Raw genomic sequence first — 15,191 nt, forward strand, 5'->3', positions numbered from 1 at the left:
CATGTGAAAGTTTAAAGGAATATTACAGGTTCAACAAAAGTTAAGCTCAATCGACAGCATTTGTGTCAATATGCTGATTACGAAAAAAAAAAAAATCTAATTGTCCCTCCATTTCTTTAAAAAAGCATAAATCGGGGTTATAGTAAGCCACATTGGAAATCAATGGGGCCAATCTGTAGACATTAAAATACTCACTGTTCAAAAGTAAATCCACAAGACGTAAAGATTATATACATTAACATGATTTTATTGTAAAAAAATAAAATCACTTAGTAACTTCATCTGTGTAAAGTTGTTTTCAATTGTACCAATTAGTTGCTATGAGCACATATGCCATAAATACTAAAACGACCATAAAAATTAAGATTTAAACAATTTTATAGTTCAAATAATACACAAGTTTCAACAGAATCTGTACTTTTAATAAAAATAATAATTAACATTTTAATAAATATAAGCTTCACTTTTCTGCCTTTAAATCGCCACATTCACTTCCAGTGTAAATGCCTCTTTTTTTTTAAGAAAAGGAGGAATGAGTCAAAATTATTTTTTGTCGTAATCAACATTATGCTAAAAATGCTGTTGATTGACCTTAACTTGTATTAACCCGAGATGTTCCTTTATTTTGTATTTGGAATCTCATTGAAAGCATGATTCTGGTGACTTCCCGGGGAGTTTGAACAGTGACAATCTAAATACAGCCCCCAAACTCATAATCGTTGTTGGAGGCAACAATACAATGCCCCTCCTCTTCCTCTGTATCAGCAGGAAGAGACAATTTGTTTGTTTAGTCTTTTTGTATCATAATGAGACATTTTAAATCCATTACAACAATGATGTCCTTTCCACAAGAGAATGATACTACCATGCTGAAAATGACAGCTGCTGATCCAAAAGCACTTTAAAAAATGCATTTAAAAGGTCACCTAGAAAATGGGCTCAGATGCTGTATATGGTGTGGTCTGGTGCTTACGGCTCAGGACTCGTAACCAGAAGGCTGATGTTTTGAGTCCTGCAAGGAGAACATGAAATGGCATTTAGAACCCATTTTGCTTCTAAAATGTGACATTTCTGAGAAAAACAGGATACACAATGAGAAGAAAAATGTTGGGTGAGATCAAAGTCTTTCTACCAAGTCAGTCCACTGTCGCCCATCTTTGGAATGCTCTCGGGAGGCTATTTCCGTTCATGACAGTGCACCTCCTATCTACTTGAATGGGGAAACACTGAAATCTCATAAACGATTGGTGAAGATTACGATCAAAGAACATATTTCAAATCAACAACAAAATCTGACAACAATGTAATCATAAATTTTGCTCCGTTACCTCAGTTGACGGTAAAAAAAAAAAAAAATTTCCTGGCTTGTTTCTACATATATACACTTATTCCAAAATAATTTGCTTTTCATTTCGCTTCTGCATTTTAAAACACTATTGATTAAGGTTAGTGAGTGTTAAGGGTAAAGATGTCTGTTTTGTTAAACTCTTAATTCTCATCCAGGTCATGCTGAGTGACTCCAGTCAGGCTTCCTAAGCAACCAATTGGCCCAGTTGCGAGGGTGGGTAGAGTCACGTTGGGTTAACCTACTCGTGGTCGCTATAATGTGGTTCTCGCTCTCGGTGGGGCAACGTGAAGCCTCGACATGTGCTAGGTCTCTGTGGTAATGCACTCAACAAGCCAGATGATAAGATGCACTGATTGACATCTCAGACGCTGAGGCAACTGAGATTTGTCCTCTGCCACCCGGATTGAGGCGAGTCACTACGCCACCACGAGGACTTAGATGACATTGGGAATTGGACATTCCATATTGGGGAGAAAAAATTATCTTATTTCTCTTTTCGGACACTATTGGTTATGTTTATGGTAAAGTTTTAGGTAAGGAAGATTCGTTTTATTAAAACCTCCATCTAAAATTCACCTTAAAATCTTGTCTGATTACAACCTCATTTTGCTCAGTTTTAGTGCCCCCTACTGGACATTCCACTTGAAAAGTGCATCCAAACATGTTATGAACCAAGTCATTTCAATTTTGCAAAAACATTGCAATGCTCAAGTAAATTTCACGAGACCACGCTGTTACTGCATTACTATTGGTAAGATTTGCATAACTGCAACAGATCATCTGAGTAGGAAAGCTCAAGTTATACAAGCGCAAGTTATCATATTTTGATGAAATAATACAGACAAACCTATCTTTCAATGGAATAATGTGCCATGATGAATTCACATACCATGGTATTCACATGGTACTCATAGGTACTAGGTACTTACAGAATACCATGGCATTACCACAATGGTATTTTCAAAATAAAAATGGTACACCCTAGTATAGTTCTTTTGGATACTTCTTTGTTAGTAATGTGTATGCATGGCTTTTACACTAGAGAACTTCACATTTATCAACCCCTCTCCCTAATACACACACAGTCCTCCCATGGGAAATAGGTTGATGCTTTACTATTGGAGGTGTTATTGCTTTGGGAGCTATTGTAGCAAAGCTGCCAGTAGCTATGCACACCTACACACACACATACACTCACAGCTGCTCGTACTCAAACTCAGGTGCCATCTATGATTTTATAGCCTTCACTCATGGAAGGATTAAATCAATATGAGCTATACCACTCTAGAATATTTATATGTATGTGTATTTAAGTAAAGAGAGAGTTGTGATTGATCACAAACACTTATTGTAGTGTGTCAAAGTCTCTTCAGCTTATGCCACTAAACACAGTGACGTGAGAGAGGAATCCACACTTTAGTGGAATATTTAGCCCTGCTGGAATAATGTATTTTCAGAAAAATGAATATTCTACTTAATTACATGGTTATCATGATTAGTCAGGGAGAATCGCTTATCAACCTTGTTTGTACAAAGTTATTTCAAAAATATGAACTGACCATGGCGTTCATGACTCCACTGTTACTTTGTTGGCTCTGCGAGAGCTCTTCAATGCCCTAGAAACAGCATTGCAACGCCCAAACAACCACTCAGAACATCCTAGAAACTGGTTGCTTTACATGTCAGGCATAGGTCTGGAGCCTATAGCTGCATCAATTGTCTAAGAATCGGCCATTTAAACAGGAAAAGTCACCTAACTGATATGTAAAGCAACCGATCACAGTCGGTTTTGTCATTTTGGGGTGTTTAGGGGCAGTGTTTTCAGAGATTTACCATACCATAATAAAAGACTGACGGGAGGGGGATCCTCATGCACAGAAAACATATGGGAAAATAGCATAAAATTTGAGTACAGCACAGATATCCTCTTTATAGAGAACTACACAGACATAACTAAGTAAACAAAGGAGAAAATGATATACAATTCGGCTTCCAGGGGGTACATCCTGTGGCCGTATACTCACTTAAGGTCCATCAAACCAGCTAATCAGATTTGAGCTGATTAGATTGAGAAAGCGTTTCCCAGAACACTTTTACAACTGCATAACACCACCATAACCACTCAGAACTCCCAAAATGATAACATGAGATGTCATGCGAAACAACATGGCATATGAAACCAGGAACTAATCGCATTTGCATATTAAGTGACGAGCAATCACATAGCAATGCCCTGGCAACCACCCACAACACCCTAGCATCATGGTAGCACGTTTTGCTCTGACAAGCACCACTCCCATTTTTCTTCAGATAATGTAAAATATAGTGTCTATAATATAATCTTCTAAACTAAACCAAAATGTTTCACTGATTTACTGCAGTTAAATATCCATGCGATGCTTCAAGTCTGTTTTCTTCTCATTATCGTAAGAGTTAATGCGCAAGCCGCATCAGGCCTCGAGTGTTGCTTTCTTGCCGCTCACTAACAAGACAATGATGGCTGATTACCAATAAAAAGACTCAGCAGGTGTTCACGTTACATTGTGGATTTGGAATGTGGATGTCTAACTTCAAGTGGCATTCTATTGCCACATGCTTTTCCATGTAGGAATTTGGACATTTCGACATTCCTAGTTAAATGGAACGCAACATTACTCTTTGCGTTGTACAAGAAGAAAGTCAAAGTTTAGCATGTACTTCTAGGTAATATAGAGGATGTTAGCAGCTTCTGTTTAAAAGAAAAGACAGGGAGAGAAAATGTAAATTTTTTGATAAGAGAAAGAGAGAACGAAAGGAGGATGAGGAGGAAAAGCAGAGAATGAACATGTTCAGTAAGCGTGTCTGAGTAATATCACAAGGACGCACAATCTGCAGGAGACACAGTCTGTTTCTTGTGGGTTTCACCCCTGGTGCAGGAACGAGTTAGGATTATGGAGGGGTTATTGAGAAGCACACAATCTCAGAGACATCAAGAAAGATAGAGAGAGAGTGTGTGTGTGTGTGCCTGCGTGCGTGCGTGTGTGATTTGAAATAGAAAATGGTGGTATTACCCTGCTACACTTACACAAGCTCCTCTTTTCTGTCCACTCATCCATAACCTATCTCCTGTTTTCTCTCTTTTTCATAAGCTCACCCCGTGTCCTGAGAGATAGAGACAAAATCCTGAAACAAAAGAGACAATCGTGCTTTGACTGGCTTACACAGATGGGAGGATTCTACTCATTTACATAAATTTATCGAATAAACAATTTGGCAGCTTTTGACAAACCAAACAAAAATCAGTGAAGTCTCACAAAAAACATTTTTCAAACAAAAGACATTCTTTAAATGGCTTACACAGATGGGAGGATTCTGCTAATTTACATACATTTCTCTTATAGACGGTTTGTCAGCCTTTGACCAAACCAAAGAAAAATAAAATAAACTCAACTAAACACAAAACAACATAAAACAGTGCAGTCCAGTGTGTCGAAACATTTGACAGGTAGTTTAAACCAAGCCAGACTGCAAATGCTCTTGACAGCCACAGATCCCCATGTTATTTCGATGTATGGAAAAGAGCAGCTTGGACACTAAATAACTGTTACAAGTTTTGATGCAACATGACCTGAATTCTTGTTGTTTTGGGTAAATTATCCCTTTAAAGCCAATATGATCCGACCAAATTTAGACATGTAAATGATTTAATTCTGTAATGGCAGATTAAGACAAAAAATGTTAATCTATACAATACTTATGAAAGTAAGTTATCAAAGATGAAAAAAAAAATTGGAAGTTTCACCCAAAATCCACAAGTTAAAGTTAGTTTGAATTGACATGACCCCTTCACATATACCGTTACACAGACACTATGTCAGACGACCTATTCAGAAACCAAGCCTTAAAAAAAAGATTTCATCTTTCATCGGCTGCATTAGAAACTTTTGAGCCTGTATCAATTATCTGACACATCTGGCTCTTGTTTTACACATGCCATTTGATTGGTGTAAACAGTGATCAATAATGAGAGGAAGGAGAGCCAGCCATTAATTACTGATTGATTGAAAAGCACGCACGTGCGAGAGAGAGAGAGATAGTGAGACAGAGACAGAGACAGAGAGGGCAGGGGATTTGAATGGTGTCGAAGAAGGCTGCATGTCATTTAAATTAGACCTCTAAGTATTTCCTCAGAAACACTTTTACACTTGATTAACATCGTTTAAGCAAATTCATTAATTCTTTATTTGTTTACCCAACAAACACACACATAGAAAATACAATTAACAAATGAGATCTCTTTTAACGTCTCAATTCTGTCTCGTAGGCAGCAATGAGATCGAACGTATAAGCAAATGGAGACAATTGCACTAATCTCTAGTAAAGTTCCAGAAGAGATCTCAACAATGTTTCAAATAGAGCTTAATTTAAGGAGTTGATTTGACTAGCATACAGTAATACTGAGAACTACTAGTTCCCCTTCTGTCACTCACTCGATGTTGTGTCGAATGAAGTGACATGAGGAGTTTTCCTTGGGAGCCTCACGTACCTCTGAACTTGAGAAAAGGCCAATGAGAAATTGGCAGAGAGAATTTGCATGTCCCGCCCAGCGGCATTCTCTCTCTCTACACGCTGTGCAGGCCACACCCCTGGGCGCATTGACAGTGCTTCTGTGTTTTCCCCTCCTAAAAGAGTTTGATTTCTCTAAAAGAGTTTTATTCACTCACAAAAGAGCAATACACAGCAGGCATTGAACGTCCTATTCAGGAGATGCCTTTCAGCTGAGGAATTTGCAACCAGGCCCACTACGTGCCGCATGTGCTCTGTACTGGGGTAGGGCTCCACAGGCTTAATTCCCTTTTCAGGCAACTCCCTGTGATGTATTTTCCATGATACGATCCCCCTGCCGGTGGACCCGTGTCTCGCTTGGGCAGTCCCACTGCCCCCGGTCGCTGTGTTTGTAGAGCTCCTCTCTCACCAGGTAGGACCTACCACCGCACCGCTCCCATGTGTGGCTTGACAACCCACGTGGTGTATTGGTCACATATCACCTCCACCTTGTCTGGGCAGGATGTGGTCTCTGCAGGGTCTTTTCCCCCTGAAAGAATAGGATCAGGAAAGACTGCCTTCCCTGACGCATTTCATAGCGTTAAGATAGCCCCAGCCACTTTACACTCTATTCGAGAGACATAGAGAGAGAAAAGGCCGCGGCTGGCTGGCTTGCTCCCATGCTGGTCATGTAGCGTCTTCCCCCCTTAGGGGTGCTGGGAACCTAAGGTCTGTATATGACACCTTTTTCTGGGGGTGTTGGGGAGGGTTACGTGCGGCCGTTACAGTTGCTTCTAGCACGCAGCAGCCTGCTTGCGCCTGTGTCAGCAGTTCATGTAACACGGTGTAGTGCATGGTGCTTTTGAACGGGACCCCTTGTGTGTCTCTTCATTCGACACAATGTCGAGTGTGTGACAGAAGGGGAACGTCACGGTTACTGTTGTAACCTCCGTTCCCTGAATGTCCCTTCTGCCATGACACTAGACCTACCACTGTAAACGGCCGTACCTTATTCTCGGCTCCTCAGTGCAAAAACCTGACTGACAGACACACGCCCGCTTCCCTTTATTTTGCAAAATTCTGTCTGCCAATTTCTCATTGACCATTTCTCAAGTTCAGAGGTACGCAAGGCTCTCAAGGAAGACCCCTTGTGTCACTTCATTCGACACAACGTCTCGTTCCCTCCCTCAGGGAACGGAGGTTACAACAGTAACCGTGACGTTCTTCTGAATGAGCTATGAAAGAGAAATCTCCGAACAATGACATTTTCCTCTGAGTAAACAGACATGTGAACACTGTTCATGAGGACAATCTATTCAACACTGCATCCCGTTCCCCAATTACAATTAAATGTCTTTTTAAAGGAAGTAATGAAGCCAACACATTTGCAATGCCCTGCTTTCATCTTCAAACAGGTTGGTTAAATGATGTTGATTCAATATTTAATAAACGCTGCAGGCTATTAGCATTTTGTTTAATGACCTCATCAAAGAGACTCATTAGAAAAGATAAAAAAACACCTCCATAAGGGTCAGTAAAAATGTAGTTCCCCAGCAGAGGACAATTTTATTGCTCAGAGTTAGCTTTATCGTAGTTCGGGAGGCTTATTCTCAGTTATATTTGACTGTTAAGTATCAACTTTGCCTCAGGAGATATATAATTAATAAATATAAATAACATTTTTGACTTACAGAAAGAGTATAAAGCTATCAAATGAATGTAGATAGTATAGCTCATATCATTTGGTCCAACTTTTGATTGCAGACTTTGGTATCTTGGCAAATACGAGCACAATTCGAGACTTTGATATCTATTCAGAAACTGTAGAGGAGACATCTTTTTTTCCAGGTAAATCTGAAAAGCAGTAGATTTCTGGAGCAAATGAAATCAAATGGTGCCAAAGTGTCCATTTGATCTCTTTGTTGTCTAGGAGAAACACTTGGGATATTAAAGAGATTTAATCTGTGATTTTTCTATATTATGGTTTGTGAAAAACAGGTATTGAGGTAAATAGACCTACACATAGAGGATCTCAAACATGCTTCAGTGAGGGTTTTGGCAGGCTGTGTGTGTGCAGATTCACTCGCCCATTCATCACCCTCAGGGGCCGTTACCCACAATCTATCAGCAGTAGATCTGGAGAGTGGCACACCCCAAACACGGATGAATTTTACCACAGAATTACATATCTGTCAGTGATTTTAATGAATGATAGAGAGAGAGAAAAGTGGGAGGTATGTGATAAGGTAAGTAATATTATATGCAAGGACGTGAATGAAAGCACTTGGCTATGCAAGTTTGATTTCACATGATGTAGCGTATTCTCACGTGTCAGAGCACAATTAATTTAGCATTTGAATACTTGCGTAGAGCATGTTTCTAACCAAAAACAGATGTTGAGATAATTAATTGTATTTGTTATTATTTTCTTCATGTACTTTGTTTTATGTATTTGTGTTTTTATTAATATTTGTAATCTATTTATGTATTACTATTGTTGTTTTATGGTGTAAAGAAGGGCTAGATCTTTTTACACTTGACAAACATAATTTGAGCTAATTCTTCATTCTTCACCTGTTAACCAAACCAGGCAAGCAAAAAACAAGCACCTAGGCCTGTCGCGATTATTAAATAATCGTCTGATCATGGTTATTCAATCTAACTGCGATTATTTGAGATAATTATTGTGCACTTCACATTCCAATCACATTTTACTATCCAAAAGGACATTTTAAGTGAAAATAGAAATGCCATGAAAGGCACATGTTTGTGTCTAATTTGCAGGTGTAACTGCATTATATGAGCAGTTCAAATGAACTTGGACCATCTGACTGACCTGCACCTCACCGAATGCATGAAGATTAACCACTGAAGCGTTGTGATACCTGCCGTCTGCAGAGGTTTTGCCATAGTCAATGCAAAGCGCTCCAGTTTCGCTATAATTTAACATTGACATAATGGCAAATGTTCATTTTTTGGTTCATACATGCAGTGTTAATGACATGCAGTGACATAACTCATTTTGTAGAGATGAAAGATTGAAGAAATACCTTTTCAAATACACACAAGTGAAATAAGGGCTTGTAGGTATAAACAGAGAGCTTTCAAATATCTTGAAAGTGAAGAATTTAGGAAAAATATAATATAATATAATATAACATAATAGCTATTCAGGTTGGCTGGGTTCCAAAAACAACAGTGTAAATGTAAATATTTGGACATTTAAAATATATATGTTCCATTTGCACATCTGTGCAACATTTTGTAATTTTTTAAAGCCTTAAAGGAAATCATATATCCCCATTTTACTATATGATATAAAGTTAAATATGAATAAATGATTTAAGGTGTATTATGCACACAGACACCCTCAGAAGTATGACCATTTGCATGACAATTAATTATCATTATTGTGAAAGCCCTAAACAAAAATTAATCATCATAATAGCAATTCTTTGTTTTGTCAATTAATCATCAGCCAAATTTCATAAGCCCTAAAATACACACATAGAAAAGTCAGACCTTTTCAACATGTCACTTGTTTTGTTTCCCATTTATGGAAATGGAGACTGGAATAAAAATAAATCTGCAATCATAACCTCATATTTTACTTGACATGTGTTTCAGAAGAGATATCAACAATGTCTCAGATAGTGCTCAGATTTGCCACCAAACCACAATGTGCAATCTGAAGTCAGTGATCTCAATATGAACTCAAATATCTCTCTTCAAATTCTTACAATCTATGCTTTCCACAATCATGTAATAGTTCTATACTCTTTACACTGTTTGATTTGCTATTATTATTTATTGTTATTATTAAAGTTAAAGATATTCTGCATATAAACGTCACACTCTCTGGGAAAGGCAACCATATTTTGGCATTCACAAAGGATCTTATTAGGAAACCAAATATCAGAACACACTGTGCGGCCTGCAGAGAGAGTCATAATATTGTGAGTTGCTGAGAGGAAATTTATGCCTCTGTTGGAACCTGGCTAATTATGCTTTTCTAGTGCACTTCACCACAGTGTATCACACAATTTACATACACCACAAAAACACACTTGCAGAGTGTTCACCTTGAGAACACACACATAAACTGTCGTCTTTTTAACCTTGGGTCTAGTAAAGGAACAGAATTAAAGCTTAAACAGCTGATTGAATTCTGGGTTTTTTGTTTTAGCTTGGTGAAAGTCACTGTTATTGTTAATCAGCAATTGTTGGAAAGGCTATTTTAGGTTTGTCCAAATTATCCCTGAAATTTCTTTTTAGGGGCATCTGACTAATAGAAGAACAAAACAAACATTGTAACTGAGTACAAAGAACAACTCCAGCTGCCTATAAAAAATATAATGGTGATTTTACATCACATTCCAGATGATATTGAGCACAATGTCCCTGCAAGCAAATGATGGGAGTCTGTCATTGGTCCAGTGCAAATGACTTAATCAGCCAATTAACAAGGACAATTGCATCTATGTGAACTTCTGCACTTAATCCAGGATGGACTTCAAAGACATTAGTCATTAATCTTACAGTTCAAACTAAATTGATGTTTAAACACTGACCTTTAACACTTACTTAGTTTAATAATTTGAAACCATGACTTTAACTATACATAAGTAATATTTACATTATATTCATGATCTTAGCCAGAGAGTCTGGTTTCTCCCAAGGTTATTTTTCTCAATTAATCAACATCTTATGGAGTTTTGTGTTCCTTGCCACAGTCGCTTTCAGCTTACTCACTGGGGTTATTAATATTACAGTTTTATCATCTGTTAATGCCTGATCTTCTGTAAAGCTGCTTTGAAAGGATGTGTGTTGTGAAAGGCGCTATACAAATAAAATTGACTTGACTTGACTTGACTTGAATTTAGAAACAATCCACAGAAAAGAAACCAAAAAGAAGCCAAAATATCCAGTTTCACTTAGAAATAAATCACATAAAAGAAAAGGTTGCAAATGCCGTTTCATACTGAACAAAGCTAAAATGGCGATAAACATTTTCATCTCAGTTACTTCACTCAATAGTGCATCAAAGCTGAAACACTAACCAGCAGGATTAGACCCCGTTTCCCAGCATACCTTGCTACATTGCCAACAGCAGCTGAATAATTAGTATGTGTGTGTGTGTGTGTGTGTGTGTGTGTGTGTGTGTGTGTGTGTGTGTGTGTGTGTGTGTGTGTCTTAATCTTTATCTTTGGGAGGTTAGGTCATGTACACAGGCTTGTAGTGAGGGGATTACAGGTTACAGGTGTGTCCAAAAGGAAGGCCAAACAGCTGGCCAGATACTGTTCTGTATCAGCCATTATTGGTAGTCGCAGTGTGTGGAGGAGGTGTTGTTATTTGTATCCTTGATGCCATAGGGACAGTGGTGGCTCAGCGGTTGAGGCTCAGGGTTACTTACCAGAAGGTCGGGGGTTCAAGCCCCAGCACCACCAAGATGCCACTGTTGAGCACTTGAGCAAGGTCCTTAACCCTATCTGCTCCAGGGGTGCCGTATCATGGCTGACCCTGCACTCTGACCCCAGCTTAGCTGGGATATGTGAAAACTAATAAATTTCACTGTATATATGCAAAAAAAACTTTGTGTATAATGTGTGACCAAAATAAAGGATTCTAGGATTTGATTCTAATGATTGAATCCTGACATGTAAAATACGTTTAAGTATGTAGCATGTATGTTCCTTGCAAACATGCATCTGAACTATTTTTGTCCCTTTTGTATTTCTATGTGGAGTGGATTTATAAATATTTAAAATGTGTGTGACACTGAGGTAAAAGGTTTATTTCTGTACAGTGACCTGAACACAAGCTCCGCATGTACTCTAGACTTTTTTATCCTCACTTAAATGTATATTTTGTTATTTTTATTAGACAATCAAGTTTCTAAATAAAAGTGAGAGCATTCAAAGAAAAATGCGACTATATGGAAACATTTCATTCATAGTATCTCCAACTTCATATCTTGAGAATAATAATAACCTTATTCCTCATTGAACCTCACCTGGTAAAAAATTCAGTATATATACAAAATCCTTCATCTGGTGAATATATAGGCTATTAAAAGCTTAATTTGCCTATAGAGCATTTTAACAGAGCCAAGCCTCCATCATTTCAAAATTAGAGTCTGTGGTGTGTTTGCAGATTGTTTGTAGTTATAAGTTCCGCATTAAGCACCAAATCTTCCTTTTATTCCTTTTGTACTCTTGTAGTCTCTATGTCTGTGGCCGTCAAAGTAAGGAAAGAATAAGAAAACCTGTTAATATTCTATAAACTAATTTATAAACTATCAGCTGATTAATCAGTTATCCACCTTTTCCACCACCTTAGTTATCGGTCAACCTCTAGTTTTAGGTTTTGTAAAAAACAAATGCTGCTTCATTGCTGCTTTGCTGTTGTCCTGACAATAAGCAATGTATTTTAATATTATTACAAAATATTGAGATATTTGCAAATTTACTACAAATACAGTTTTAGAGTGTGAAGAGAGACCGACTCGATTGTCTCACAACAGTTCTTCATGGGAGTGAGTGGTCACTGCTGGGCTCTTTTGGCACGATTTGTTGGCCTTAGTTCTTAGTTCTGATTTTTACCATTGCTCTAATTGTTTAGAAAACTAATAGCATGCCTCTCCTCAACACAATAGACCTTTCTCACAGACTGTGATGACGCATTTTCGCCTTATTTGGCAGCGTAAATATTGCAATTTCTTTTATATTATACATTTTTTAAATACTGAGAAGGAAATGTATAACATTATGCTTTGTGTTATATTAACCTGGAATTATAAAAAATGAATTACCATGGCTGTGAAGGGGTTTCTATTACAGCTGCTGAGAGAGTGACATGGCATGTCACAGCAACGTCTGAGTCTACTTCATGCCATGTTTCAGCCAAGCCCCAGACTGTTCGATGCCTTGTCATAAGCAAGCCTCTGCTCACCAGTCCAGGCCCGCCTCCGCTCCACAGTCCAGAGCTCACGCCTACTACGTCAAGTATTTATTGTTTAATTATCTTGTTTAGAGTTCTGTTTGTTCATTGGTTTATGTTCCCCCATGTCATGTATTTCAGCCCTCATGTTGCCTTTGTCCATGGTATTGTAACACTGGTGCTTTGTTCAAGCCATAGTCAAGTCATAGTCAAGTTTTAGTCTAGTCATGTTTTGTTTATGTCAAGTCTAGTCTAGCCATTCATGGTTTTGTTTTGTTTTGATTCACATTTGTAGTCAGGGTTTTGGATATCACATTTTGGCATGGTTTGTTGGCCTTAGTTCTCAGATTGGTGGATCTTTCTCTGCTGAATCATGGATAGTGTAGTTTATAAAAACAATTTTTAAACAATGAAGTTAAAAATTACACAGATTGATGGCTTCAACAGATCCATTTACCATTGATTAACAACCTTGGAGCTCTTGGTAAATCTGTCTTCAAAGGCTATTAAGTTATTTTTAAAATTCAGTAAATGGGAATAATGAAACTGAATGAAACTCTCACACTTAATGTTCAAAAGAGTCAGAGAAGATAAAAACAGAAAACTGAGAATGGACAGACTCTCATAATAAATATGGATTGCCTCTTTTCTTAATGGCACTCTACCGTTTCAGGCTAAACACTTGAGACGGCCTGAGTGAAGCCTCAATAACACAAACCCACATCAATTGTGTCTCACACAAGGACAGAGTGGAATCACCTGAACCTCCCTGAGGCCCTGGGGATCCCACTCCACTTCACATCAGCCTCGAGGTTAACGGTTTGCTTCCATAAGTCCAGCCAGAGAAGGCGAAAATAGCCCTATTACAGTAACACAGGAATCTGGCCACTAGCAATGTGCTCTTCTCCAGAGCAGAAAGATTAGCACAAAAATATTCTGTTTTCTGCAAGGCTAGGAAAACCTCCAGCTGTCAAACGATGCAAAGATGAGGGCAGAGTGGAATTTTATGCAGGAGCTCAGCACATCTCTAATTCATTTAGGGTTATTGACAATGGAGTGAAAAACATAAAAATGTGAGTACTTTAGTTCTTGCATGCTCAAAAGTCGCCTCCACAATGCTATTATTTTGTGGGTGTTTGCCAGGGCATTGCAATGCAGTTGCTTGGCTGTTCTTGATTTACATTTATGCATTTGGCAGATGCTTTTAACCAAAGCAACTTACAGTGCACATATTCCCCAGACAATCCCCCCAGAGCAACCTAGGGTTAAGTGCCTTGCTCACGGACATAATGGTGGGGGCTGTGGGAATCGAACTGGCAACCTTCTGCTTGCCAGTTCTGTGCTTTAGCCCACAACGCCACCACCACTCCACTAGATGGTTGCTAAGGAATTGCTAGGCAGTTGCTTTGAGATTTTTTGCTTAGAGACCCATTTTATCATTGCTCTAATTGGTTAAAAAGTAATATCTTGCCTCTCCTCAACACAATAGACCATTTTCGCCTTATTTAGCAGCGTAAATCTTGCAATTTCTTTTATATTATACATTTTTTAAAGAATGAGTGTAAATTTATAACATTAGGCTTTGTGTTATATTACCCTGGAATTAGTTAAAAAAATTCATTACCATGGCTGTGAGGGGGTTTCTATTACAGCTGCTGAGAGAGTGACATGCCATGTCACAGCAACATCTGAGTCTGCTCCATGCCATGTCATGGCTACATCTGAGTCTGCACCATGCCATGTCTCAGCCAAGTCCCAGACTCCTCCATGCTATGTCACCGCCGAACCACAGTCTGCTCCATGCCATGTCCCAGCCAAACCCCAGACTCCTCCATGCCATGTCACAGCCAAACCACAGTCTGCTCCATGCCATGTCTCAGCCAAGCCCCAGACTACTCCATGCCATGTCACAGTTAAACCACAGTCTGCTCCATGCCATGTCTCAGCCAAACCCCAGACTCCTCCATGCCATGTCACAGCCAAGCTTCAGTCTGCTCCATGCCATGTCTCAGCCAATCCCCAGACTCCTCCATGCCATGTCACAGTTGAACCACAGTCTGCTCCATGCCATGTCTCATCCAAACCCCAGACTACTCCATGCCATGTCACAGCCAAGCTTCAGTATGCTCCATGCCATGTTTCAGCCAATCCCCAGACTGCTCCATGCCTTGTCATAAGCAAGCCTCTGCTCACCAGTCCAGGCCCGCCTCTGCTCCACTGTCCAGCGCTTTTTCAAGTCAAGTATTTATTGTTTAATTATCTTGTTTAGAGTTCTGTTTGTTCATTGGTTTATGTTCCCCCATGTCATGTATTTAAGCCCTCATGTTGCCTTTGTCCATGGTATTGTAACACTGGTGCTTTGTTCAAGCCATAGTCAAGT

This window comes from Xyrauchen texanus, chromosome 21, assembly GCF_025860055.1.
Source record: "Xyrauchen texanus isolate HMW12.3.18 chromosome 21, RBS_HiC_50CHRs, whole genome shotgun sequence".
Lineage (NCBI taxonomy): Eukaryota > Metazoa > Chordata > Actinopteri > Cypriniformes > Catostomidae > Xyrauchen > Xyrauchen texanus.